At 44.5% G+C, this 27,855-nt stretch overlaps 2 long non-coding RNA genes across 5 annotated transcripts in view; one reads left to right on the top strand and one right to left on the bottom strand.

Moving 5' to 3' along the window:
* Nucleotides 9,923–11,017, bottom strand: LOC110400046. Its single transcript, XR_002439565.1, has 2 exons — nucleotides 10,538–11,017; nucleotides 9,923–10,464 (listed from the first exon to the last, which is right to left on the bottom strand). It is a non-coding gene; the product is annotated as an uncharacterized LOC110400046 (long non-coding RNA).
* Nucleotides 10,380–27,855, top strand: part of LOC110400045 — a 141,434-nt gene continuing 123,958 nt past the window's right edge. For all 4 annotated transcript variants that reach the window (XR_002439562.1, XR_002439560.1, XR_002439563.1 and 1 more), the window contains exon 1: nucleotides 10,380–10,512. This is a non-coding gene — a long non-coding RNA (uncharacterized LOC110400045). The remainder of the gene's footprint in view (nucleotides 10,513–27,855) is intronic.

Raw genomic sequence — 27,855 nt, 5'->3', positions numbered from 1 at the left:
CAGGTCACGATCTGAACCAATGGTTGAGCACCAGGTGAGAAGCCCTGGCTAACCCAGGGAGCTCAGGTGCAAGCAATGCACCTGAATGACCAGAAAGGGGTGGAGCCAGGGTCTGCTCATCCTCATGTAAGGGTTAGCAGCTGAGGCTGCTAGGGTTAGCAGCATCTCTCCATGTAGAGATTGCACTTTTCTTGAGCTATCATTGGTTGTTGGGTGAGCTGATTTTTCTTCTTTGTCAACACTGATTGCTCCATAGCACTCGTATCCCAGTAGAAGGCACTGTCATCACCTTCTTTTGCTGCGCAACCTTTGGGCTTGCCTGGGCTGCATTGAGTGAAGAGGAATTGTCTTGGGCCGCCTATATGTATGTTGCTCCAAAAGTAATGCCTCCTATTTATTTCCATGGAAACTACAGCAGATACAATGAGCATGGTGATACTATTTGATACAGTAAATTCATGACTACAGAACACTTTTTTTTTTTTTAAACATAGTCACCACCATTAGCTTTGTGTTCTTGCTAACAATGAACAAGAGATTTCATGCCATGCTTTTCAAAACCTGCACCAGAGGAGCTGACCCACTGCTGCTGAAATGCAGCACCCCCTCACTGTGCTAACCCCCCCTGGTCGGTCTCCATCAATGTTCAGAAGCATCAGTGAATGTCAGTAACTGCCGTGTTTCCGTATGGAGGAGTTCAGTGCCACCCCATTGCTCCATCTGCACTCCCATGTCAGATGCCACTTGGTCAGAGTGCCCCTCTGCTGCCATCTGTCACATGGCAGCAACTCATAATGGGATGTTGGTGGGAAGATTCTGCCTCTGCTGCCATGTGGTTGGGCTGCAGGTTGGACATGCTAGGTTTTTGTGGAAACACCTGAGCAAATCAGACAGTGGGGAGGAAGGGGCTGCTTCACCCCTTGCATCAGGAGCTGCCATTCCTGCTGGCAGTTTGGGTCTCCTGGAGATGGGTGCTGAAGGCTCAGCAATGAGTTCCTCAGGTGCTGCATCGGGATGTGCTTCTGGTTCTGTAGGCCCATGGGCATGCCCTGGGCTGTGACTCTTGCAGGTGTGTTGTGCCTGGGCCTGCAGTGCTGCTGGGGCCTGGGGCTCCTCGTGGCTGTGAGCAGGAGAGCCGCTGGCTTCCTGAGGCAGCTTTCGTTGCTGTGTCTGTAATTGGTAGGAGTTGCTTTCTCTAGGCCTGTCGTGTTTTTAAAAAGTGATTTTTCTCTCTGTCATTAGAATCTGGTTGTGATTTCCTTACAGTAAAGATTTTTGGTGGATTGTACGGCCAGAAAGACAAATCTGTTAGGTCAACTTTGATTACATCGGGGAGACGCATTCCATTACACAATTCGCTAGGGTCTGTACCGTTCCCAAGCAAAACATACAGCTCCCTCAAATGTCAGGGTTTGATGGATTCCGAGCGCGTCCCCCCAAACTCCATCAGGCCTTCCAATCTGCAGGGCTCCCCAGCCCCTCCCACCCCGCCTTCCCAGATCTGATTCCCTGTCACAGGCGCTGCTCCCAGTAACTGCTCCCGACAATTTAATCTCACTTCCCCCGTGTGCTGGGATGAATGTCACGTTCAGCACGGGGGAGGGAGACGCCGTGGGTATCGAAGTGGCTTCTTTCGGTGATCTAAACATATTGAAATGTTTGGAGGGTATAATCCAAATTGCAAAATTGCAAAGCTGTGCGTGCAGCATGGCACAAAACGAGAAGAAACGTGGCTGATCAGGAAGGTGCCGGCTGAGCGGCGTCTGCAGAAGGAGCTATTGCAGTACGAGCCCCTCAGCAGAACAGTGCAGCTCAGATGGAAGCGGGAGCACTGAGAGTGATTGCAAAGTTAGAGTTATTCTTTTGGTCGGGACATCAGTCTGGATAGTGAAACAAATGGGAGATGTGCACTGAAAGAACATATTAAATAGAGAGGAGGGAAACTTTGTAAAAGCACTTAAAAAAACTTTCATCTGCATTTCTGATGAAATGGGATCCAGCTAAATTGTTTGAAACCCCCCACCCGTGTGTGCTGTTAGAATGCAGAAGTGGGAGCTCATAGTGGCTGAAGATGTTTATTCCCAGCTTTAAATGTTTGTTGTCTCATTCGTCAAACAATTTGATTGCTGCATAATTTATCTAATTATTCCATAGAAAATGGTCTTTTATTTCACTTTTGTTAGAGAGTTTTGCATTTGCCAAGGCAAAAGCTTGTTGTGACCATTTGGTTTTTGCCAGCCTGTGGAATAGATTGCTTTTGAAAAACATGTACCTAGTGGCTGAAACGGTGCAGTTCTGAGTAACTGAGGTTCTGATCGGGTGAGCTTTGGTGAGCAGCAGCATTTGGTCAGCAGCTACAGCTATTCCCCATGATAACTGTCCCCTCCTCATGCTGCATGGGCACTGAGTTCAGAACAAAACTTAAAAGTTGAAAGTCAAAGAACAGCTCAATCCCCTGTTGGTATATGGACAACTTGAATTTTAGCTCAGCCGCATCCCAGGCATGCCTACATGGTAATGATTCACACAGCTGTGTAAGAGTGCATTTCCCTGTTGGCATTTCTGCTGGGCGCTGTCTAATTGAGAAGCAATTAATTCATGTAAGATTCAGACATCCACAGAGACTGAGACTGCAGGTCCTTTGTTATTCCTGCATCCCTAGCACAGGCTAGCAGATAACTGTCTTCTGCAAGAGCATCCATGGAACTGTCTGATTTGCTCATGATTTCTATAGTATTAAAGAGAAAGATGCTGTATAAGTGTGTTACAGGATAAACGTTCCTTGCACTGGATGTAAAAATATTGGCTTTTATTGGTTTTCATGGTGAAGAGCGGTGTAAAATAGCGGTGTTCTCATGTATTAACATCTGTCTTCTGAAGCTGAGACTGGAGTACTGAAAGTGACAACTGCACAAAATACATCATCTTAAGGACAGATCGTTTTGCTCCGTTTGGTAATCTTTTTATTCTTTAATTATCTCAGAATTATACATGGGGATGTATTAACGGTTTGTGCAGAGTCTTGTTGGATTAACACAGCAGAGGACTCATGTGAACAAACTCATGACAGCCCCAGAGAATACTGCAGAGCTGTCTCTGCCCCGAACTCCATAGCTCCTCATCTCTCATATTTTCAGGCAGCAGCTCAGCATGTGGTCAGTGGGAGCTTCTTGCCGTGCTGGTGGGATATCTGCTGAGCTATTGGTTTCACTGCTCAGCTTCAGTACCTCCAGAACAACAACGTGCTGATAAGAGAACAACTTATCTTGGAGAGACCTGCCCCTTTGTATGTTGTACCTCTAAGACACTTTCCTCACCCCGTAGATCCCCTCCCAGACCAAAAAGGAAATAGAAGCAGCACTTTAGTGAGGTAAGCATTGAAAATACTTCTTTTTCCCCTCAGCCATGAAATTTGTCATAATACAGAGGTTATGCAAAGGTGCCTCGCTGTGCAAACTCCACGTGGAGGCCTCCAAGTGGGGCTGGAAACCTTGTTTGCGTTCTGCGCCCAGGAGTGAATTTCATCCCCGGTATTATTAAAAGTCCTGTGCTTAACTGTGGCATGGCTAACAGCAAATCTCTAAAGTAATAAAGACAGATGAATTACAGTAATGTGAAAATCTGTGCTTCTGCAAAAAAAAGTCCCCCCTGTAGTCTCTGGGTTGTATCTGACCCACAGATACTTGGATAGGTGTCTTTCCAAACTGAAATGAAACTTAGCGTGAATTCCACTGTTCCAGGAAACTCGAGCTGAGTCACGGTGCTTGAGTACCAATGCACGACAATTAAATATTGCAAGCAGTGAAGACACATGGCCCTTGTTTTGACAGAGCTGAGACGGGCAGCGAGCTGGCAGTGGGAGTTCTGCACCACCGGGGCACCTGGCCAAGGGGCGGCTGCTTCTCTGCCGGCTCTAGGAGGTTGATAAATCACCCAAAAGACGTACTTTTATGTGGGGAAAAAAACCGCATTCAGCATTTTTTCCCGAGTAAAGTATGCAGAAAACCTGCTTAAATGGGGCATATAATTTTTAATGAATCAGGCCCTTTCTCTTAGGAAATGAAGCAAGTATGATAGATATGATGGAAACCAGTGAATGTGTAGGGTCTAGTAATCATATAATCATATTTGGAACCCACCTGAGGGTTTGCAGGAAAGGCAGTAGCTCAAAAGGATTATTCTTTACACTAGCAGACTTTGAGGAATGTGGAATAAATTGAAGAAATTTGATTGTAATCCATTAACAAAAACGGTGCTACTGAGGCAGATACGGGAGGAGCAATTAGAAAGACACGAGGCACGTTCATTTCAGTACAAGAGCTTTGTTGCTTAAAAACCTGTTTGGAAGGAACCCAGGCGTGACATTGCTTGCGAGCGCTTACTTCCTTACCCGATTCCCTTTACTTGACCAAAACTCTTATGTTGCTTGTATTCAGTGAATGTGTGTTTTAAAAATCCCTGTGAGAGGAATGTCTCCTGTTTTGGGGCTGTTAGTGCTTCACTTCCTCCTGTGTGGGAAATAGAAAGGACAGAAGGCAGCTGCTGCAGGTAATGCAGGCAGATCTGAAATCAGTGACGGGTGGATTGGAGACTCTCGGCCCTGAACTTGGATGTTGGTTTGAATTCCCCACCCTTGTAAAGTGCTCCAGCTAGGAGTTCTGGTCGTTTGCTGCTCATAGTAGTAATGATGAAGAAATGGATGTTTGGGAGGATGGCTCCCTTTGTTCAGCAGCGTACTGCCATGCTTCAGTGTCTGTCTATCTGTCTCCATCGAGCCCTTGAAAACAGGCTTTGCCACGGACACCTGCAGCTTGTTGGAGCTACATCTGTGCTCAGCTGCTGCTGAAAGACTGGGCTGTGACTCCAGAATTCCAAGGTAGGGTCATGGTAATAGTTGGCAAAAGAAATTATATTCACCTGAGGATTAAAAGAAATTTCTGATGGATGTGCTTTAAAATGTTCCTAGTGCCAGATTTCTAAGTCTTTCTGAGTCTATGTGTACCTCAGCTTCCTCCAGTGCTTTTAATTCAGTGCTGATTCAAAATGAGGTGGAAACAGAGTAACTGCTGCAGCTATTCCTTTAAATATACAGTCTGATGGAGAATAGATTTTTTTTGAGCTGACAGATATTGGAAGTTTACAGGAATATTAACAAACAGAAACATTTTGTTTAGACTATCTTATGTTATTCCTCTTCTTTTTGGTATACAACAAAGTTGTGAGATCTGTTTGTTAGCTTTCTATCAAACATATGATAAGTATGGTAAATTGAAATATCAACAGATGAAGAAAAATGGATATTCACAACTTTTAAATGTTAGATCTGTTCCTTTATTTATTTATTTCTGGAAGTTTACAAAGACTTTTTGTTGGTCCTGCCTTTATTTTACAAGCACAGAAACCCAAGAGCCCTGCTGTCAGAGTTGCTCATTCTCAGTGGTAACAGAGGTTACTTAAATCAAAAGTTATAGGGAAAATGTGCTCACAGAACTTCTGCAAATTCTAGCCAGGCAGATTGCCCTGTATCTTGTTTTGCTTGTCCTGTATTGCTGTCTGCTTTAGCTTCTTGTTTATAACAAAATGAATCAAAATATACCCCACCTGGCCCAAATGCAATGGTGGTGAGTTTTATTGCTCGTTATGCCATCACTGATGGGACTACAGTGCTCAGAGGATTTGTGATCAGAGGATGTGCTTTCTGGGTGAATTAAACCAGTTACTTGAGAAGAAAGGTAGCAAAGGAAGTTCAGCAGAAACCTTAAGGTTATTTAGAAGTCCTTATAGAGGCTGAAGGTTTTGAGATTGCCTGCTCAGATAGCAAGTTTGAGGCTATGGAAGCTAGTCCCCTCTTATCACATTTTCTTCAGCACGTTGCAAAACTGTGTGAGGCTGAGGGGATGTTAACTGCCATGTAGAAGCTCTCCTCGTGACTAAAAGTGTCGTTATCACTAGAATTGTGAAGCAGAAGGATTGAGCTTTGGAAAAGTATTTATCACCTGGTACTCAAAGCAAACAGAGCTATGTGCGTTTAACCAGTAGGAAGCCCGGTTTTTGTGTTTGGTTGCTGTAGGGGAACTGTGAGGTCACGGCTTGAACTGCTGATTGAGCACCTGGTGAAGGGGGGAGGCTGGCCCAGGGAGCACAGGATCATTGCTTGCACCTGTGCTCCCCACCTGACCAGAAGGGGTGGACCCAGGGTGGAGCTGCCCTGGGCTCATCTAAGAGCCAGCTACTGAGGAGAGAGTATCTCTTGGACCTGGGCTGCTTCCTGAAGAGGAGTGCTGCATACCTGGAGAGCCCCTTCACCGGTTGGGTGAGTTCAGCTCTTCTTTCTGTATGTGACTATTGGCTTACCTGTGAATACGTTGCCTGGTATTGCTGAGAACCTGTCAGAACCAATTTTGCTTCTCTGTGAGCAGAGCAGTTGCCATTTCCTCCGTAAATGATTACCTGCTACATCTGAAACCAGGGTGTGAGTTATGGATCAGCTGTGAGGTTTTGTAGTCCCTGGAAAAATGACCTGTTTCTTCCAAGTGAAAATGAATCTAAAGTGCCATGCTGCTTTGAAATGTCTCATTGCTCCTTCCAATGCCTGTTTCTCCATGGAAGTTCTTAACTAAAACTCTGGCTAGAGGTGCTTTCTGACTTATAGCATGTATTTGATAGGATTACCTGATAAACTTCTCAGGTTTGGCCTTTCCCCTGGATAGACCATAGTCTTCCGTAGTCTGTGGTGTCAGCCCTGCTCATGGGCCCACATCTGTCCCTGGTTGTAGACAGAATATGTGTTCCATCCTGGAGACCAAAATACATTTATGTGTCAACGTAAGCCCAGAATCCAGCAAACCATTTATATGTGTCCAGATGGCAGACTCTTCTTCAACCATTATCCTAATCTTAGGAGAAAATACAGGCTGACAGGGGGAATATTCAAGACACAATTATGATGAATTATGCTAGTGAAGTTCCAAGCAAACACATCCTTTCTTTTAGCTAGACTAGTAGTTAGTTGACCAGCACTGACCAATACATTCTTGGCACCAGAGCAGTGAAAGCCTGCCTATAATGAGGCGTGTTCTTGCTGATTCTAGGCTGTGAATATGGCGTTACTGTGTTCTCCTAACCCAGGATTAATCCTGAAAACCCATCTTCTCCAGCTCTCAGTAGTAAATCTAGCTCCAATGCTTGACCATTGATCATTCCCTGATCTTAGAGAATAAACTCCACGATTGTAAATGGTGGAATTAGGGTCCTATGCCCTCATGAGCAGGATGAGAAAAGGGAAATACGTGAGCAAAATCCTGGCATTTAAAGTGGAAAAACAGCCACCAAAGTGGTGTCTCAACAAAACATACGTTTATTCCCCTCCTATGCACAGTGAAAATTCTTTCTACAGGTAAATCAGTAAGTTTCTATCAGTAAATTCTACATTTCAACAGAATTTTTCTATAGCTTCACACGTCCTCAATTGGTAACGCTTCCTTGTGGACCCGCTGCCAGCAAACACAGAAGGGTAGCGGTGCTGAGGCGGAGCACGGGAATGCTAGCGCTGGCACAGCACACTGATGAGTCACTCTCTCACAGCAGTTTTTCACAGCTAATGAATCCTTAAGCGTTAGCTGCGATGCTATCTTCATAGTGTTAAAAAGATACGTTGGTGGAAAAAGTTGCTTCTATCTGGCAAACCAGTCGCTCAGTGTAGAACCACGCAGAACGTTCCGTCAGTTCCAATAGGAGCTCTGGTCTGGTAAGGTCTGATCTGTGTGTGTAGGTTAGTGATATTTGTGAGTGGCTGTTCAAAAGTAAATAGTGACATTTCTTGTGCATCGGCTTTGGCGTGTATTTCTCAAAGAGTACTAGAAAGTATCAAGTTAATTCTACAGTATCTGGTCTTAGAAGTGGGGAAAATGCTTGCAAATACAAGTGTTTAGAAACACTGGGCAAATTACATCTCTTTCCATCTCTTCAGTTTCCCAACAGGATCTGAGGAATGCCCATTGCATTCAAGCATACCATGGTCAAGAGTTAATTGGTGTAACACTTGGGTGTCTGCTCAGTGGAAGTTCCATACAGGGAAAAATGCAAAGGATCTTTTTTTCCAGACCACCGCAAACACTGTGCTAACATCTTATGCATTTATTTCCCTCCCTTATTTCTACTGATTCACATGAGGTCAGTGGTTCACTTCATGCAACTTGAGCCAAGAAAACTGCTTGTATTAATGAGTCCAGAGTTATCCATGACAAAGTGGGAGTTAGACATAGGATGGAGAGGAGCAATTAATAGCTAGCTTCCATCATGTGGTTTTGTATGCTCGGATGCTGGAATATTTGGAAAAAAAAAAAACAAACTCTGACTATGCAGGATAGCAAGTAGATCTGAAGATAGATGTGCAGAACAGGCAGTGGTCCTGCATTCTCTGTACTGCCTGCAGCACGAGTGCTGTGACTTCCCGCTGCCTTGCCTGCTGATTTGCATGCAGGGGATCACTGTTGATCGTGGTAATTCCAAAATAAAAATAACTTGCATTTCAAAAGAATATTTTATGTCTATTTGCAATTCTCCCATGCAAATTATAACAACTCGACAGTTCTGCTTTGGTGTGTGCATGGCACCGAAAGCGTATGAGATGCATTCATACAGTATTTATTGTAATTGACTGCTTTTCATAGGCAGGGTGATTGCATTTTCCCAGCTTACAAGAGGTATTTTCTAACGCTGGACTCACACTTTAATCACTTGCCACTTACGCTTTTAACTTAGCATATATTTATTGCATTTCTCTTTGACATTTTTAAAAATCCGACACTCTACAGAAACTTTCTGGGTTTTATAGCTTCTCACTTTATGGTTATTTCTTTTTCTGAGATTAAATGCTTTAATGGGAGTTCTAAAAAGGCAAGGTGCTTTCCCTGCCTTGCTGCAGTTTGGGCATCTTTCAAGAAGGGATACAGGAGGGAGAACATGTTGCTCTATATGTTAACTTATTTGCTGTGGAGAATGTAACAGCTCTGATATTTTGTGATGGAGCTTTAACAAGGGTCTCAACATGGCTGCTGCACGAGGTCAGCTTCTGTAGTTTGAAGCTCTCATACTTTTGGAGAGTTCTTTTGATTATACAGGAAAATTTTTAAGGTTTGGGGAGTAAATGTCACGTTTTGAAGAATGAATGTAAAGGAGTAGCTGAACGTGTTTCACCCCGGAATGTTTTTCTCACGGAAGTTCAGGATAATTGGCACTTGAACGCTGTTCTTTGCTGCTGTAAGCAGCTCTCCACCTCACTTTCAGATGTGCATTTTCTTGTTTTGATATCTGATTGTAGTAGGAGAGCCACACTTGTAGGGTTTTGTGTGGCTGCCTGGGATCCAGGGGTGTTGGGGTGGAACACTTGCAGGAGAGCAGGTGCCTCTGGAGTGCTCTCCTTGAGTTGCATTTATCTCCCTGGTTGCAGGGCAATGCTGATTCCTTAGCAGCTCCACCAGGGCTGGAGCTGAGGTGTGAGGGCTGGGCTCTGCTCCCAGGCCTTCCAGCAGCTCTGTGCGCAGTGGGTGTCTGTGTTTGTTTTCAAGGATGCGTCCCAAAGCACGTATGGTTGGGGTGGCATAGATAATTCTGAAGGTGTGCGGATGTTGGATATGAAATATTAGACCATAAGAGCATTATGTAATGCATTGAAAGAGCTTTCTTGGTGGAAATACTGTTCTTCTGACACCTAGGAGCAAGGCCCGAAATACAATGGCTTTCAAGGGGAAGTCCTTCCATTTCGTAGTGCAGTTCCAGCTCTCTGCCTACAGGCTGACCCGTCTTTTAGACCCGCCCTGTTCTCCCTCGGTTATTTGTTTTACCACACTTGTGTTTGTACCCGCACCCGAAACAACGTGGTTTTCTGGCTTCCAAGTGGATGCTGGATCATGCATCTTAGATCCCCATGAGCTTACCCCACCGGGGGACAGCCAGGGAGCCCGACGGCAGTGCACTGTGGGCATCATGCTGAGCAAAGGGCCTTCTCCAACCCTGCTGCTTGCAGCCCTCAGGCTGAGGGTTGCGGGGGGGAACGCTTTCCTTGCTGATGCTGACTTTCCTAAACCCGTTTTTTTTTTTTTTTTTAACGCAGTACGTGGGTCTGACGATGACAAGAGTTCTCCTCTCCAAAAGTCTGAAAACAGATCGTTCAAAGCAATCCGGCGGCGTTAACGCCGCTGTCCTGATGCCGTCGGGGCGGCGGAGGGAACGGCCCAGGCACTACTCCTCGGCCCCACTCCGCAACCCCGCTGCCCGGCCCCGCTCCGGCGCTGCCCTCCGCTGCCCTCTGCCGGCGGCCGGGCCGTGCCGGGCGCTGCTTCCTCCCGTTGCCGGATCCCGGGGTGCGGCCGCGGGCCCGGTTCGTCCCCTCAGGGAGCTTCGGTGCGCCCTCAGCGCGGTGGGGGTCTCGTGGTGGAACGGATCCGGCGAGTCCTGTATTTACTTGGGGAGAGAAACGTCTTTGTATTATGACTATTATTTTAAAGTCTGGTGAGTGGTAATTATGCTAACTAACCGCAGTTTTTGAGCGTTGGTGTCTAAGCAGAGGCAGCTCCCCTGGGCCCCGGGACGAGCAGCCGAGCCTCACAAAATGCCGTGGTGTGGGCACAAGCTGCCGTGAGGCTCTTTGTACTTTTGAACGTGAGTTAAGGGCATGTGAGGGTGCAGATGAATGTGAGGCGCTGCTTGTTCAGAAACGCCGTGTGACGCAGTGATTATGTTCCATGACACACGTATGCTGTGCTTCCCTTGTCTCTGTGGCCTGGCCGGGATCCCACGTGCTGCCCAGCTGCCTGGTGGTTGTGTACCAGTAATGCACAGCCTGTCTTACAAACAGCGGTGGTGCAGCCAAGCGAGTCCTATTAGATTGTTTGTTTTGCTCTTACCAGTGGAATACAGCGGCAGAGCTGCAGAACAATTGTACTTTGTCCGTAAGGAATGCAGAGATTCTTGTGTAGAGGCAAGGTTGTTCATTAGAATGTTTTAAAAATACGTGCGCCCCCAGAAGATAATGGTGTTATCTATGGTGCTGTGAGCTTTTTCAGGTATGCGTATAATTGAAGTTTAATGGTTAAAAAAAACCACGCAAATGACCACAAAGTAAGATACTCCTGCTCCCAAAGAGCAAAGCAAGCAAACCCGTCTCGCATTAAATGAACTTAGGGTGGGAAATCTAGTAAGAGCTGCCCTTGGTTTTTTTAGAGCTGGTTTGCCACAGATGGGGTGAACAGCCCTGTGCCTGGCTGCCCCATGGTGCTGCCTGCTGTTTGCATGCACCACCCGTCATTGCCCAAGCCTGGCATGTATCTGAGCTACAGGGACCTGGGGCTCTGTGCTGCTCCTTGGACATAGCTTGTCCTCCCGGCTTACCCAGGGCAGAGTGCTGCTGTGACTCAACAGGGGCAGTGTTTATGTACTAACAGTACTTCACCAGAGCCTTTATTTTGGGCTTAGAAGCATTCCAGCTTACTGCTTCTTTCAAATCTCAGATCACAGCTCTCAGTCTAAGTTTCCTGATGGAGTAAACTGCATGTAAACCAACAAACTTCCCTGCAAAAGGAGAAAAGAGGGAAGTGGCTCTGGAGTTTAACTCCCCAGTTCAGGAGGCCCATGTCTGTTGAACCCAGCGCTTGTACTCTCCCGGGCTGCTGGCAGCAGTCATGGTGCAATATGCCAACAGCATCTTCTGTGCAAAGGGCTGGTGACAGAGGATGCTGGGAGGCTGTTTGGCACGTTGGCCAAAGGACAGACAACAGGATATTTACTTCTGAGTCTGTCGGACAGAAGAAGCTGAATTGCACAGATGATGTCCATGTTTCTCAGCCTTCTGCTCATTTGAAGGCGGTTGCCATTTGTAATCCTTTCCCAAGAACTTTCATACTGACTGAATTACTGTCGTAATGGCAGACGATGGATGAATGGAGCACAATGAAGTTTTCACAGGTGATGGAAGAAAACAAACTTGGTCTAGAATGTGCTTCTCCCCATGTGTGTTCTATTTTCAGTTTTATCTTTATTGATAGTTTACTTCTATGTGATAAAGCTGATGCTTCAGAGCTGATGCTAAATTGAGGATGTGTGTAATGCTTTTTGTGTGCAGCTAATTCATCCATATTCACACTTAGCTGTAATTAAATACATTTTATATATCAGGTATAATTAATATTCTAGAACATCCAAAAGACAGTGTTTAAATACCTAAATTTTGTTAATGGATTCAGGATAGGAGCCTGTTTTAGGACTTCATAATTACTCAGGGATTACCCTGGATCTTTCGTTAGTGATCTGACGTACCACCCAGGCTAAACCACCTCTTTATCTGGAGAGCAATTGATTATCAACACAGATTTAACTAACAAATCAATTGTAATAGCTGAGATTATACTGCCAATTCTCTTTTAGTGGCTTTTTATCAATTAGTACCTAAATTGTTACTTTTCAGACTCTTCTCCTTTTGTTGATGCTTGATGGAATTTGGACAGGAGGCTGTCATGTTTCAAAGAAAGCAGTGGAAATGCAGCATTTTGGGGATGTCCTTTTATTACAGTTATTTATCTGACTTACTAACTTTCTTCTGTTTCAAAAACAAATATATCAGTTAAGATTAAGGACCTGCTGTGTAACCACAGATGAAGTTGTCAGCAATGAGCTTGTGGTTTAGGTTTTGGCTTAGAACCACTTGCTCCTGTAGGACGTGGTCCAAAATCCATTCCTAAGAGGGGAAAAAGTCTCCGTAGGCTCCAGTGGGCTTTGGGCTGTTGCAGTCAGCATTACCACACATGCAGAAAATAGCAGAGGTTGGGTTCAGACCTTTCTGAGAGCTTCTGGTTCTCTCTGAGCATCTCAGAAATGTGCGTTGGTCAGTGAAACCTAATGTGCTATGTTTCAGGTATAGTTTTTCCAGAGGTAAATGCTGAAGGAACCATGCAAATCTTGCCTATAAGAATTTGATAAAACAAGTTAAGGGTAAGACTTACAGGCCAGGTTTGCACATGCTGGCTTGCTCTTGGCATTGTCGTTGTTTCCTGTGACACAATGTGTGTGAAATGCATACAGGAGGAGGGCTCATATGTAAGCAGAACATCTGGTGGTGGTTGAGGGCGTCACTTATAGTCAAGATCATAATTCTCGTGGTCTCCATGTTGCACCAGAGAGGCCCTTTTCCCTTGTGTGCAGCCTTGTGGCTATATAGCATTTTTAAATGAAGCAGCTTCATACCTGATGGCTGCAGAACAACTCCATCAGTGTGCTCCATGTCATTGAAAGTCTGTGGTCTGCATTGTGCTGGACAAGGAAGCGCCCCATGACTTATTTATACCATTATTAATGGCTCCCATTTTTCTTGCGGCAGCTTCCAAGTGGCTTTGTACATCACTGCGCCCCAGGACATCAGTGACTGAAGGGGAAATAGGAAAGAATCACTTTGTATTGTAAATACAAAGGAAGCAAAACACATACACCAGCTTGGTGTTGAAAAGCTGTCCGATGCTTCTAGGGATAATAGGGTTGCCCTCAGCTTTTAACCCTACCTTTAAAATATAGTGTATTGTCCAGCAACTTCCCAACTGGTTGGGTGGATGTGACTGGCTGACACAAGGTGGTGATGCCTACCCTTGGTAGGTAGGTGGTGTTTAGGAATCCAGAACTGGACAAATCTCATCTTCTAGTTCCTTCTCCATCTGGAACAAAACTTTGAAGTCGTCTTCTCTTTGGGGCCACAGCTATCTTTTATCTTAAGAGGCTCAGAGGTCAGACCAACCTTTGCCTACGACTGCCCTTCACAATGTAGGCACTCTGGAAACATTTGACAAGCAGCAAAATCATTAATGTTACTGAAAAATGGTATTTTAATTTTCAGATTTTCTAGTATGTGCCCAAAGCTGACAACTCTGGCATCTCTACCATTGAGCCTACTCTGAGATTTCCCTGAGCGTGGGCAATGGAATGCATCATTTGGATGCATGCAGGGAGAGGCAACAGAAATGTAAAACCAGTCTTGGGCTGAAAACAAAGTAGATTCTTACAGGTACATGATTGTCATTTTTTGAATGTTGAAATTTGGTGAATTTGAAATGTTGATATTTGTTGAATAACAGTGATATTCTTTACTACTGCTGTTTACTGCTGTCTGGTCAGTCTGCTGTGCCCTTTGACATCAGTGTCTCAGGAACAAAATATGCTCCTACTGAAGTGAAATTAAGAGTTTTGAACCTTTATCCTGTTTTTTTTCTTATCGGTATCATGGGTGAGCAGGAAGATGATGTTTAATGAAAATAGGGTCTCTAAAGGTTTCAGAATTTTCCCCAAATACTCCTCTAACTGGTAGTAAGTTCATAACACGGGATGGATGATTCATGACTTAGAGATGTGTGCACACCTTGAGATAATGTTAGTTAGATAGTTTTTATGGATATGTTGAGATTATTATGATCATCCTAGTAGCACATTTGATAAATGAACGTAATTACAAATACAATAGCAATTGATGCGATCACGGTGTTTACCAAGTGTGGTTCATTTTTTATATTGATTGGAACACCCAGGGAAGGTGTGGAAGTATTCACTGAGATCTCTCAAAACAAAAGCTGTGGTGGTGGGGAAGGGCCACGTGGGATGTGGCACACCATTGCCTCCAAGGCCCTGTCCGGCTGCCTGAGCACAGGGAAAGAGCACGTTGTGGTATCTTCCCTATGCAGTCCCATTTCCAGATGTTTTACATGCAGCTAATTTGCCTTTTTTCTTCTGGAAGGCAGGTGGTGAGATGGGAGGAGTCTGCCCTATTGAGAACGCCATCCTTGCTCCTCCTTTGCTTTAGGATGAGAGAAGGGTCGTTTTTTGGAATTGCAGAGTCTAAGAGATTAGAATCAGAGTTCTATAGGATATAAGAGATTTCTTTTAAAATTGTAAAACAAAAATAAAAAAAAAAAACAACCAGCTGGTGTGTTTTAGTTGGATTGTTATTAATTAATACATACAGTATGTTTGGTAAGGCCCTTTTTAGCTCAGAGTAGTTAGGATAGCTTCATATGTCTGCAACTGTGGGGTACGTGCAGGCATTTAGCAGTGTGGGTCAGTACATGTTTCCCCGTTGGGGTATGTTCTCCTGATGTAAACTGACACATGGGAAGTAAAGCTGAGGAGGAAGAGATCAAAACAAAATTGTTCAAAAGGGGTGGAGGCAGCGCTGCATCTATCAGAGACACCAAACTAGATCAGTGATCATCATTTAATAGCGCCCAGTGAGATCTGTATCAGGGCTGGAGTAGTCCTAAATGAAGGGAACACCTGGCTTCCTGGTTTCAGTGAAGGGCAGGGCTGTCCTAGCTCTGTGAGCTCTGCGATTAGGAGGAGTACTTCATCATGAAGTACCAAGTTCTGTGACTTTTTCAAAGAGCTGCTCTGCCTGCCTGTATTCAGTGGTATCCCATCTGTGAGGCAGCTGGTCTCATTTCAGTATCCTGTAGCTGCTGGCATATTTCTAACTCACGGTTTCTTCAGTTATAGGACTCCTTTCCTTTACTCTGCCTTTAGAGTTCACTGATCTATAAACCAGCAGACATGGCTTCAAATCAAGGGGATATTTTTAGCGTACAACTAGGTCTCATTGCTCCTGCATCTTCTCCCCATCCTCATTTATTTCTCCAAAACTTCCTTTGTTCTTGCACGTCTCTGTTGATCAGGGGTGAGTCCCTGACGTCAGCAGGATGGCAAGGGTTGGTAAACAGTGCAAATAGGATCTCCGGAGCTCGTGTCTGTAGCAAATTGCTCCTTGTGCATTCTGCAATGCCCTTATTCTTGCTCGCTAAAAGGCAATAATGAGTTAAAAAAAACACCCTGGCATCAGTTTGTCATGCTGTCAAGTTAGATGGGAGAAACTGGAGAAAAGCATCTTCTCACGCAGCCCAGATCTTTCCATCTGTAGTTCCCTGATAAACGAAGGCCCGTACTAAGTACGCGTTGTTCAGAGTAAGCAGTATCTACTGCAAGAAGTATTTCAGAATGTTTGCTGAGAGTTTAATGTATGAAGGCAGTATGTTAGTGGCTATTTAAATTTCCTGCTTTAATAAATGAAAGAAACCACTTCTTTTTTAAAAATCCTAATTATCCATTTTCTTCTTTTATAATTATATTACTCCAGTGGTGGAACTCTACTGAAGGTCAAATGTTTTTCTGCTGTTGTCCTTTGGTTGTACTACACAGGGAAGGGGAGGTGTGGTGTGGAGAGGTGTTGTTCTGCACTTGAAAATTCACAACTGTTGATTATCTAAATTATTTTTAGCTGTCTGTGGTCCCTTTCCTTCCACACCATTGCAAACCATACATGGTACATGTGAAATCATTTTACTTGCTTGTTACGTAGTCATTACTAAGACGAGAGCAGGGCATCTGCTTCGTAGCACACAAAACGCCCTAGTGCTATGAAACCTTTAACAGTAAGACATGACAGAGGAGGAAGAGGATTGCATTTTCAGTTGCAATTAAGGATGAGATCAGCTGACAATTAATGGTAACCTCAGCGCTGAAGTTAATCCTCCCACTGTTGTGAAAATGAGTTTGCAATTTGTTGTGGTTGTGCTGGACTGTGTGTTCTTAGAGGTCTGATGGGCTTCAGGGAAAAATGCATCCAGGTCTCAGCAAGATATCCTGTCCTCTGTCAGGTCAGAAAAAGCCGTGTTGTGAATGGTTGGTTCATCATCCTCTGCTGCTCTGGGCTGGAATGTGAATACCTTACATTACTTGGCTCTAAATGTGTGAAAGGCATTAAACCAATTTCTCTTAATTAAGTGATATGGAAGTATTGGTATTCCAGCAGTTGGTTGTGAACGTCTTTGGGAGCTGTTCCACTGAAGCTCGCTGTGCTGCGGCTGTGGGCAGGGCTGCTGATGCCAGGGCTGGTTCTGTGCTTCCATTGAGGTGTATCTCTGCACAAGGCAGAAAAACTGGATGAGGCAGTTCTTGGGTCGCTTGCTGGCTTTTTTTTTCCCCCTTCCTCTATTTGTAGAATTCTTGGCTTCAGCAGCTGGACAAACAGGGAAGCGTGTGCTAAATTCAGCTTTTACTGATATGCCCAGTTTTCTGGTTGCCCTGAATGCTTAGAGAGGGAGTAGTGCTTGGGGAACTTCGGGCTGGGAAGGAGAGAGGCCTGGCAAGGCTGCATGGAGGGGCAGCCTCAGAGCAGCAATCTTAGTGTTTGAGGAATGTATGATTCTCAAGTAGCTCTTTGCAGCCTTCAGCAAAAATGTTTCTCCCCTTAGAGGTGTGTCTCGTTTCTGGACCGCTGTTTGATTGCCCATTACAAATGCACTGTGATCACCGGGTTGCTGCTCGTTTACCTGTTGTACCATCATGGTTTTCCTGCCAAGTTTCCCTGCTCTGTTTAAGTAAGATTCATCACTCTGATAAAGTAGTCGTACAAGTGCTACTGCAGGAAGAAGAAAATCTGACTTCACAAAGCCTTGACTTTTTCTTTTTATCCCATCTTGATGCAATCAGCTCCTCATAAACTGATACCCTCAGTGAATGTAAATTTCATTAAAGCCCTCTTGGTTGCTTGCCCACTTCTCCACCATGAATCCGATTGCTGTTATTATTTCTGCCTGTGTCACTTTTATTTTCTCTTACCTTTTCCCTCTCGGTTTTATGTAAATAATGTTTGGATAATGGAGTGAAATGGTTTCCATGGTGCTGAACAAATACAGGTCATAGTGTGTGGGACTTCTCTGCACCTGAACATGAAGGTGAACATGAATATAATTTTAAATTATTTGGTTTCTAACAACTAGGAAATAAGTTTGGTGTGTCTTGTAGCATCATTCTGTTGACGAGAAGAATTAGTTCATTATGAACTGTGCAGAAATAGTTTTGCCTTTTGAAGGGTAATTTTTTCACTGTATTCATACTTTTTTAAAAAAGTGACATTATCGTGCATTACATTACACCATCTGATTAAGAAATCTGCTGGAATAATATTTGCACTGAACATCTGTCATTGACAGCTGTAAATATGTTCTGTATTTATCTACAAGGAATCAAGTTGAGCACCCCTCTCAGTCAGCAGAACTTCTCCTCAGCAGTCAGTGTCTGAATGCCCATTCCTGAGTGTTGACTTTGGTTACAGGTGTCCTCAAATAGGTTAAACATATGGACTGTTAACTCTGAGACCAGACAGAAGTTATACAGGCTATCTGTAAAATGCTCTACAACACTTAGAAGCATCCTGGGGCACTGGTGTGTTGGGCTGGTGCCTACCGAGAGCCACAGCCCCGTGCCTTGCTGTTGCCATCCTCATTTGGGGAACACGAGCACAAGAATCTTCTTGGGGGTCACTTATGTGTTTCTGTGCAGGATCTGAACAAAAGCCTGAATAAAATCAGTAGATGGTGTGAGGACAGAACTAGATAACTTCCTATTCTATGTGGTGTGCAACACTCCATAGGTTTTCTAGGGCTTTCCTACCTACTGCAAACAGTGAAAGAGGATTTCATTCATCTGCAGTGAAAGAGGCTGATAAAATGAATAGTGTGATCTTTATCTTATTGTCTGAGTTCTGACTAAACAGAATTTACATTGTCTAACTCTGTGTAGATCCTGTCTTTACCTGTGAACTCAGTAGGGAAGTTAGATGGGCTCCATGCCAGGTGTGTGGGCAATGGATGTGACACTGTTCCTTACCTTCAGTGTATTCCTCATAGAATATTGTCATGCTGCATCACTTTGAACAAATAGTGGTGATTTCTAAAAGAAAAGTTTAAGATCTTGTTTTTTCAGACTCAGAAGCAGTTGTTTTGCTGCTAATAAAACTTGCTCCTTCAAGTGGGCATGGTGGGGATGGGTTGATGGTTGGACTTGGTGATCTTTGAGGCCTTTTCCAACCTTAATCATTCCATGATTCCGTGACAAGTTAGATAGAATCTTGGAACAAAAGAGAGATTTTTGAATGCAAAAATCTGCAGCAAAGGAATGCCTTGACTAGCCAGCAAAAATGCATTCTTACCTATGCAATAGGTGATAGGTGGATGGTTGCACGGGATGACCTTGTAGGTCTTTTCTGACCTTGGTGATTCTTCAATTCTAATAGGAAAGCTTGCAGAAACAAAGTGGTGTCTCCTTCTCAGAAGCTCAGCAGAAACGTTCCAGAGTGAAGGTTCCTTAATTGAATACTCCCTGCCAAATGGTTAAGGCATTTACATCTAGTCTGAGTTCCTTAGCTGGGGATACACAAGCCATTTGGAAACTGTAGGATAACTGTCTGATGAGAAACAACACTGTGTGGCTGAAATGACCAACCAGACAGAACACAAAAGCCCAAGGCAAGACTCAGTGGTCTGTCAGCAATCTTTAGTTATCCTCGTTATTGTAAATGAGTCATTGAATAAATCAAAGTAACTTATAAATGAGTGTAACAAATGAGTATCAACAGAAGTTTATGTAGGGATAATTCATAAGCAGAAGAGGGTGGTACGTTTGTCAAAAAAAAAAAATGCTCACCGCACGTAATTCGTCTATTGCCATAATCATCACCTTGAATAGGTCCTGGTGGTGAATAAGGAAGTAGGATGGCCTCTACCATCGTGATATAAAGATATATTGTCTTCAGCTGACGACCTTAAATAATCCCATTGCCACATTCCGCACCAGATGGAGAGCGAGTGACCTTTTGGCACAGCCTCGTGCTGCAGCCCGTTGCAGTAATCCAGTCTGAAGGCGACAAAGGGATGAATGACGACTGAAAGAAGCGTGCGGTGGTGTGCTGAGACGGGGGTGGGAGGTACCCAGAGCAGTGCAGAGCCCAGGGTGTCCTTCCTGCTGCCTTGCTCTGCTTTCAAGGGGAGCAGAAAGCATGGTGCTTCAGGACTGCCCTCACCCTGCTGCCGGCTGGTCCCTGGTTGTGGTCCCTTTTGCCTGGGGTGTGTAACAAAATGAGGTTCAAAGGGAGGACCTGTAGTGAAGGTGCGGAGTGGGGATGGAACTGAAAGATTTGCTCCTGCCTGTGACTTATCTGTGGCAATCTGACAGTTATTTAAGTGTTACAGTTATAAATAATGTTTTTTGTGTGTTCCCTTCGCCATTCTGAAGGACAGTGATTGTAGCTGCTCATTGCGTTACTGTTGTGCTGGATGCTCTGGAACATAGTTAACAAACTCATGAGCGCAGACGACCTCCCTTTGTGTAATGCTGCTTTTTGGAGCAGGAGACTTCTCCAAGGACATTGTTGCTCCGTTAATGGCCATTGCACTTCTGTACCCCTGGAAACCCATCATCTGGCTGCATTTTTGCTTGCCCAGGATTTATCATGCAGCAGCCCAAACTTTGGGCAATAGAGATGTGCCTCAGCACTGTTAAAGATGCATTATTAATTTGGTTGTGCTGCAGGGCTGGATGAAAGCATGGTGTCCTTTCATGATGCTCAGGAGATGGTGGATGGAGCCTGCCCTGAATGACCGTGGCTCCTGTGGAGCAGTTGCAGGGATGCACTGGTCCCTCTGTGTGCATCCAACTATGGGGATTTGACACGTGCCAGATCAGGTACATGCGAGAGGGAGAATTTCAGGCACAGACACCAAGGCAAGCCTCTGGCTCTTATGGCCTCACAGGTAGGAAAATACTGGCTTGACAGAACTCTGTTATGAAAGTGCTTTGTATGAAAGAAGAAAGAGTAGAAAACTGGTATTTTTGGTGGAAAACCAAACTACACGCATCGTGGCCTGGTAGAAGCCACAGCTGCCCAGAGTTGCTGTGGTGTGGTGCCTTCTCCATCGTTATACCCAACTGTGATGAGTTGCAAAGAAACAAGTGTTCTGCCAAGGAGATGCAGAATACAAAGAGGCATGGACGTGGGTGTTAATTTGCATCCTGCAGATGTTGTGTATCTCCACTGTGGGTTCCTCAGCCGCCAGGCAAGAGATGTGCAACTGCAAGTCCCTTTTGCTGCAGCACTGCATCAATGCAAACATCCTGCCCATGTGCATCATCTCCCGCATCACTTTGGATATTTCAAAGGGGTTAGGCACTGTGTAGCTTCTCTATTTGAATGCTCTGTTTAGAATAATGCCATAGCTCATCAGTTTAAAATAAAAACTATCATATGGGATTGGTGTAAGCTGGGTAAGTCAGACCCTGCATTATCGTCCTTATTATTTAAAGGAACAACCGTGTGGTGTTCTTTCTTTACTGCACGCTAACACTGTTTCTCAGAAATCATGTTTACATTATAAAACAAAGTTAGGTTTATTTTATTTTTTTCTACCGTCATCTTACAGATTAAGAGTACGGAGTGATGATAACAGCCTTTATCAGCCGCTAATAAATATAATTTTCCCTGAAGTTTTGACATCAAAAAGTTTGTGAGGAGAATTATGGCACTTATTATCAGCAGTATGTTATGGTCGAAATTTAGTTACTGGTGCTGTAGGAAACTGGGGGAAGTAGTTGGGGTTTAGGCTGAGGCTGCATCAAAGAAGCCCACCCTTCTCGGGAATTAATGGAGGCTTTCATTCCTCCTGGCAGAGCTACTTTATCATTCATATGACTAAACAGACAATCAATTTAACAGCAACGTATGGGAATGGAGGGAATGAACAAATAAGCTATGAATGATGAGAATAGAAAAATCAAGTCCCCCTCCCTTATTCTCTTTTAATGGCTAATACCAACAGGGACAAGACCAGTAAAAAGAGGTTAATGAATTGCAAAGATCCTTTGGAAAGTGATTGACTGGTATTGAAGCTCAGTCAAATCAGTCATAAATATTTACTTTTATTAGCAACAGTGGGTTGCCTGTTATTTTCAATTGATTTTTAAAGCTGTCAAAAATCTACCACTGTGACTATTATCAAGTGCTTTATTTCATCGATATTTCCAAGCTGCAGAGAGCGGCGTGAGGCGCTGTCCTCGGACTGCGTCCCGTCTGCTTTGTAAGCATTGCTCACAAACGATTAAAAGAAGGCAGTGGAGGTAAGGTTCACTACCCCGTGCAGGCTGACCCTCCCCAGCGCTGCCTCGCAACGTTGGGCCACTCATTTAATGCAACATCCACTCTGCGCTTGCTGGCGCGTGCTAATCTCCATTAGAGCGGTCAGGAGCCCTAAACCCGCAGCTCTGTAGCTTGTTTCGCTGCGTGGAGGGAAGGAGCTGCCGGCACCTGCAGCGCACCCCGCTCCCAGCTCGGGGGATGCAATGAAGAGCCCCAAGGGTTAAAGTGGCGGCATTGCTGCTGCCCACGGGCACCGTGCCCGGCGCACGGCACGGAGTGCAGCTCTGCAGCGTGAGCGGGGCTGCAGCCCTCCCTGCTGCTCGTGAGACGCGGTACGGCGAGGTGCGGTTTGGCCGCGTTGGAGCCCGATTGTAGGATTCAAAGGGAAATAACAAAAGGAATTTCCCGGAGATAACAACAAAGAGTTAACATTTCCCAGGGCAGACAAGTTTCCAATTCAATTAGTTTTAATGAACCTTCTGCTCACTGGTTACTGAACTAGAAAGAACAGCAATAAATGCCCAGAGGAAAGAGAGCGAGGATATTAAAGGAGGGTTAGTGTATAGTATATAAATTTCCAAGTTGACTAAAAGAGTCGCCCTGGTGCGGTTTTGGGAAGCAGAACCGCGGTATGAGCCGTGCTTCCTCCTTGCAGCGGGCGGATAGGGTGAGCTGCCATCTCCTCGGGTTCCGCCAAATTATTGACCCTCCGTTGTCTCTGAAAACTGCAGGAAATGGCAAACTGCGTTCTCAGCGGATTTTGTAATCAGCTGAATAGTTCTAAAAGGGAGGGTTACGGTGTTAGTGCTTCGTTAATTGAGCAAAGAGGGAACGCGAGCTAATAAGGAAATGGAAAAGCAAATATAAATCCTACAGTGAGAACTTGGTATCAAATGTCTTTTTAATACAAAATTCACAGTAATTTTTAAGAACACCTTTGAAGGTGTTAGCCAGCTGATTATCACCAACGTTTCCCCGCTCATTTGCTCTGAGCTAAAATAGGATTCTAATACAAATTTTGGCCACTTAAATCACGCTCTCTAATTTCTCTTTTGTTCTTCCAGAGCCCAACAGTATGTGTCAGACTGTGGCTAACACAAAACCTCACAGCAGCACATATTTACACATCTGTGCTGTCCAAATATTTGAGAGAAATAGTAGATTTTAATATGTCCTGCATATTGTGCTATAGTTTCAAACAGCATTTTCTGCTACACGGAGCTTTTTTTCTCCCATTGATTGTATTTTCATCGTTAGTTCATTGCACAGGCACAAATATTTTGAAACTGAAGATGGGGTTTCGCAGTCTGTGTTCTTCTCTCAGCCACGTTAAGTGCTCAAAAATTTTGACTGCCTTTTACCCATTAATCTTGTCATTCATCTCTAATTGAATGTGAACTGATTAAGAGCAAAAATCCGTTTTTCTTTTTAGTGGTGTAAGTTAAGAGCAAAATTCTGCTCGTTGAATTGTAACAAATATTTGTGTTTAGCCCCAGTGCTGATCAAGCAGGCAGATTCTCAGTTATGCACAGTCCTGTTCAGCTCTGCATTTCATCAGCGTTCTTCGTTCCAGCAAAGCTCACACCCTTCAGACTCCTACTGCCTACCGTTGCCGTGCAGGTGTGTGCTGTGAACAAAAGCCATTTCTACAGCTATTTTAAAAAGCTGCTATGACCTCTCCTAAAGAAAAGCTTTACCATTCACCAAGCTTAAGATGGGAGATCTTGTGTCTTATCCTTGCAGATTAGTTGGCACTATCAGTGCCGTAAGAACCAGGGGTTTGAGCTGTATTTCTGTTGTGGTTTTGTTGTATGTATGGGAGAGGGACCTGGTAGGTGAACAAACAGAGCCAGCAACTAACTGCACAGAGTTCTTCCGTCTAAGTGCTAAAATAATCATACATAATCCAACTCTTCTTGCCCATGCCATCATTTTGGCACCGTGTAACCAGGTGGCAGGGTATCCCTATGATGAAATAGGGCACATGATCCCTTTTATGCTTGTTACGAATCATGGTCAAGGAACTTTTTTTTTTTTTTTGTTCTCCAGTCTTTGTGACAGCGTAGAAAATTATTACATTAATTTCAGAGTGCTTAAGGAAGGAGAAATGGAGGTGTGGGGCAAAGTTCTTTAGGAGTATGTTTGTAGGCAGGGCTGGCAAGGGGAACATAGGTGATGCGTGAAATTAGCCAGCGGAGTTTTAATTGGCACCTGAAGGATTTCCATTTGCTCACCCAGTTTGGTCCCTATCTGCGCTGGAAATATTTGCTCTTTTCAGTTGCAAGCTCAGTGTGAGTCAGATGGTCACTTAGAGAGCAGGAGCGGGGCGTGGGGCAGGCGGGTGGCTTCGCAGCACAGCGGGTCCCACAGCTGGCGCAGGAGAACTGTGGGGAGCGGGGCACGAACGGCGAGGAGATAAAATAAGTCTGACTTCCAGTTTCTTAAATAGCAACTAAAACTCCAGAACTTGCCTCTGAGATATTACAAGAACTTTGTCAAGTAGCACATGAGAAAATAGAGCCCACAGCCATCTAGTAAGCAAAAAAATTCTGTTTGAGTATTGACATGACAGTTTTTGAAAGTTCAAGCAGAAAACCAATTATAATGAGCACTGAAAAGCCCGAAGCCCTGCTGTTCAATAAATAAAAAAGTACAACAAACTATTTTCCAAAAAGGTTCTGGAGAGTTTCTTCTTGTCCCACTACTTACGATATGATTACATAAATAGTCTCTATTTGCTGTTGAATTGCCAGGCAGCTGTATTAAAGTACAAATCAAATCAAGTCAGGATTAGAAAGTAAAAGAGCATGGTTTAAAGTAATCTATCCCCCAGGAACTGTGCTCAGATTCATCAAACAGAGCTTAAAGTACAGTATATCTTATACCCTTGTGTTTCCGTGCTGCACTGCTGCAAAACTAGTTATTATTTTTGATATCCAGAGAACGTCGCTCGTAGCTTTAGGAGGCTCGCTTGCTTATTTAAAGCACTATAAACCTTCTCTGTCACTTATTATTATTTCTCTTGGTTAAGATTCATGAGGAGGACGTAAGTGTGGAAGACAAGAAGCTTCTTTATTGATCAGCTCGTATTTGCCTCTGCTGAATTACTCTAAATATGCGCCGCGGATAAAGGAGTGATATGTTTTCTTCTCGGTTCCCAGTGATCTGCAGGTGCAATATTTTTAAAAGCTTAAGTACTGAGCATTGTTCTGCCTCATCAGCAGCGGCTGTTCCTCCCCGGCCGTGCTGCAGGACCGCTGCGTTAGGGCCCGGATCAATAATCTTTATGTGCGCAAAAGTACTAACTCCTGCTTGCCTAATAAAACCTATTTGTGTTGTTTTAGAAGCATAATGGGCCCTCAGAATGTGTGTAAGTCATGCCGTCAGTGTGCCTTTCCAAAGCTTTTTCGTACTGCTGCTTTGAGACCGTAGAGATGTAAAACACCCGTTGTACAAAAGGGGGTTCCACGCTGACCACTCTGTCAGAGGAAGGCAGAGACTTGGTCTATTTTTGTGCCACCCTTGGTTAAGATGGGGACTTACAGGGAACAGGTCCAAGTTCTCGTCGCTCCTTTTTGCAGAAAGGCGATGTTTAAAAATAATAATAATGAATCACATACATGGGTTTGAGTAGAAAAATGCGCTTTGGTACTTAGCAGCTTTTGATGTTCCTTTCCTAAAAAAAGCAATAGCTGTCGGTAAGCATCAGCTGTCTGTTTGATAACAGCAATCTGAGTTTAGCAGGGAGGTCACTGAGCAGCGCTGGCTCTTTGCAGAGGGTGCATGCTGCTGTGCTGTGTGCTCCCAGTGCTTCCTTGCTCACCAGCACAGGCTGCTGGAAGGAGCAGAGAAAGGGAGCTTGGAGCTCAGAGATCTAATGCTGCCTGACAATGATTTTCCTGCATGACCTGTGTCATCATGACGACTGCCTCTTTTGCTGCTTGCTTCCTGCATGGTGGGGATGCTGATGGTTACCCGTGTGCTGGGAAGGTGGCACGGGGAGGGCTCAGGCAGCTCTGTGAGCACATGGAGCCTGGTGTGAGCACGGGGTTGTGGTGTGGTGCCTGTGTGTTCCTTTCTGAACATGCTGAAATCAGAATAAAACTGAGCAACCCAGCCTTTATTTATGGTAAAGCCAACAGTGCACGTATGCTCTAAGAAATGCTGTCAGGGAGACCTCGCTGCTCCATACAGTGCCCTGAAAGGAGGTTGTAATGAGGTGGGGGTTGGCCTCTGCTCCCAGAAAACAGCAATAGGATGAGAGGTGATGGCCTCAGGTTGTGCTGGGGGAGGGGCAGGTTGAGTGTTAGGAAACATTCTCCAAAGGGCGGTCAGGCACTGGCACGGGCTGCCCAGGGAAGGAGGGGAGGGGTGTCAACCATTTGTGGAGATGTGGCACTGAGGGATGTGGTCACTGGGCATGGTGGGGTGGGCAGGGGTTGGGCTTGGGTATCCTGCAAGTCTTCTCCAACCTCAGTGGTTCTTTGAATCTATGTCTCATAGAATCTGGCAGGCACATGGTGCTCTTTCAGTTCTCAGAGGCACCAGGGGTCTTGCCCATGTCTGTCCCAGCCCTTGGCCTCCTGGTGTGTTCTTGTGATTCATGGCTTGGGAGCTCCAGCACCGTGTGACTGTTGTTGGCCACTGTCATTCTGCTGATGGAGATCCTCCTCAACTAAAAGACGAAGAGCACCTTGATCAAGTGCTAGGCGGCTTCCTTAGGGAGGTTAAAATAGAACAGGCCTAGAGTGGATTTTGTTGGTCATTCCTTCAGCTGTTGTGTGCTGGGCTGGGGGTGATGATAAGAGTGAACCACTTGTAGCTCTTCCCCAGAAGCTTCGTGCTGGGAAGTCACTGCTGTACGGTTCACTGCTAATGGACAGAGAATGGGGCCATGCTCTTCCTTTTTGCCTTCTCCACCATTTCCACAAGTTGTGTGCCTTTATCCCTGTTGTTTTACGAGCTGGCAGTGGATAGCGCGGTGTACATGTGGTTATACAAATGTTAGAATTTTTTTACATAAATAATCACCATCTTTTCTCCCTGCTCCCCCTCCCGTGCTGAAATTAGTCTTAACGTTTTTGGGGATCTTTTAATGAAGTATTGATTTTTATCAAGGGCATCAAACTAAAGGTAAATGTACCATTGTGTCATGTTTAAAAAAAACAATACAAAAAACCCGGAGCCCCAGTATATTACAGGTAAACTAAGATAAATGACTTAAGTGCTCAGTTTGTGGAGTAAATTGAAACCATACATCACAGGCTTTCATTATTTTATATTATAAATACTGTAAAGAGTAGGAAAGATGATTGAAGAGTAATACAAAATTAGTATTAATTGTCACGACTCCGTTGATGAGGAAAAATCTGTGTTTTTAATATAAATAATGCGTAGTAATCCTTATAACGAAAGTTATTTTTTTTATACAGCTAGTGATTGCAGAGTGATAATCGGAAGACTATGACATCCATTAAATTGCCCTTCCCCGATCCTGCATGAAGAAATGAAGGGATCTGTGTTAATTTTAAAGCTCCCTTTGATTGGGTGAACTTGTCTCCGTTTTGTGTGACACTGTTGCCACAGGTCATTGCCTGGTGCAGTGTACCATGAAAAAAACAAATAGAAAAAGGCACCTTCTGGCACTTTAAGTTTCCCTGCCATCTGACTGCAGCCCCGGTGGTTTGAAATGATGAAAAGCACAGCCTTGGAAAAATCTTCCTATGGTTAGATTGGGAAAAATGAGTATGATTATCACATGTGCTGGGAAGGGCAGGATAGACAGCTGAAGTCATCTCAAAACTCAGGAGAAAAGAAGAAGACAAGAGGTCACAATTATATTCTGGTATCACACTCCCTTT

Source organism: Numida meleagris, chromosome 5 (genome assembly GCF_002078875.1).
Source record: "Numida meleagris isolate 19003 breed g44 Domestic line chromosome 5, NumMel1.0, whole genome shotgun sequence".
Lineage (NCBI taxonomy): Eukaryota > Metazoa > Chordata > Aves > Galliformes > Numididae > Numida > Numida meleagris.
The sequence above is the reverse complement of the archived record's forward strand: the minus strand, read 5'-3'. Positions and strand labels throughout refer to the sequence as shown.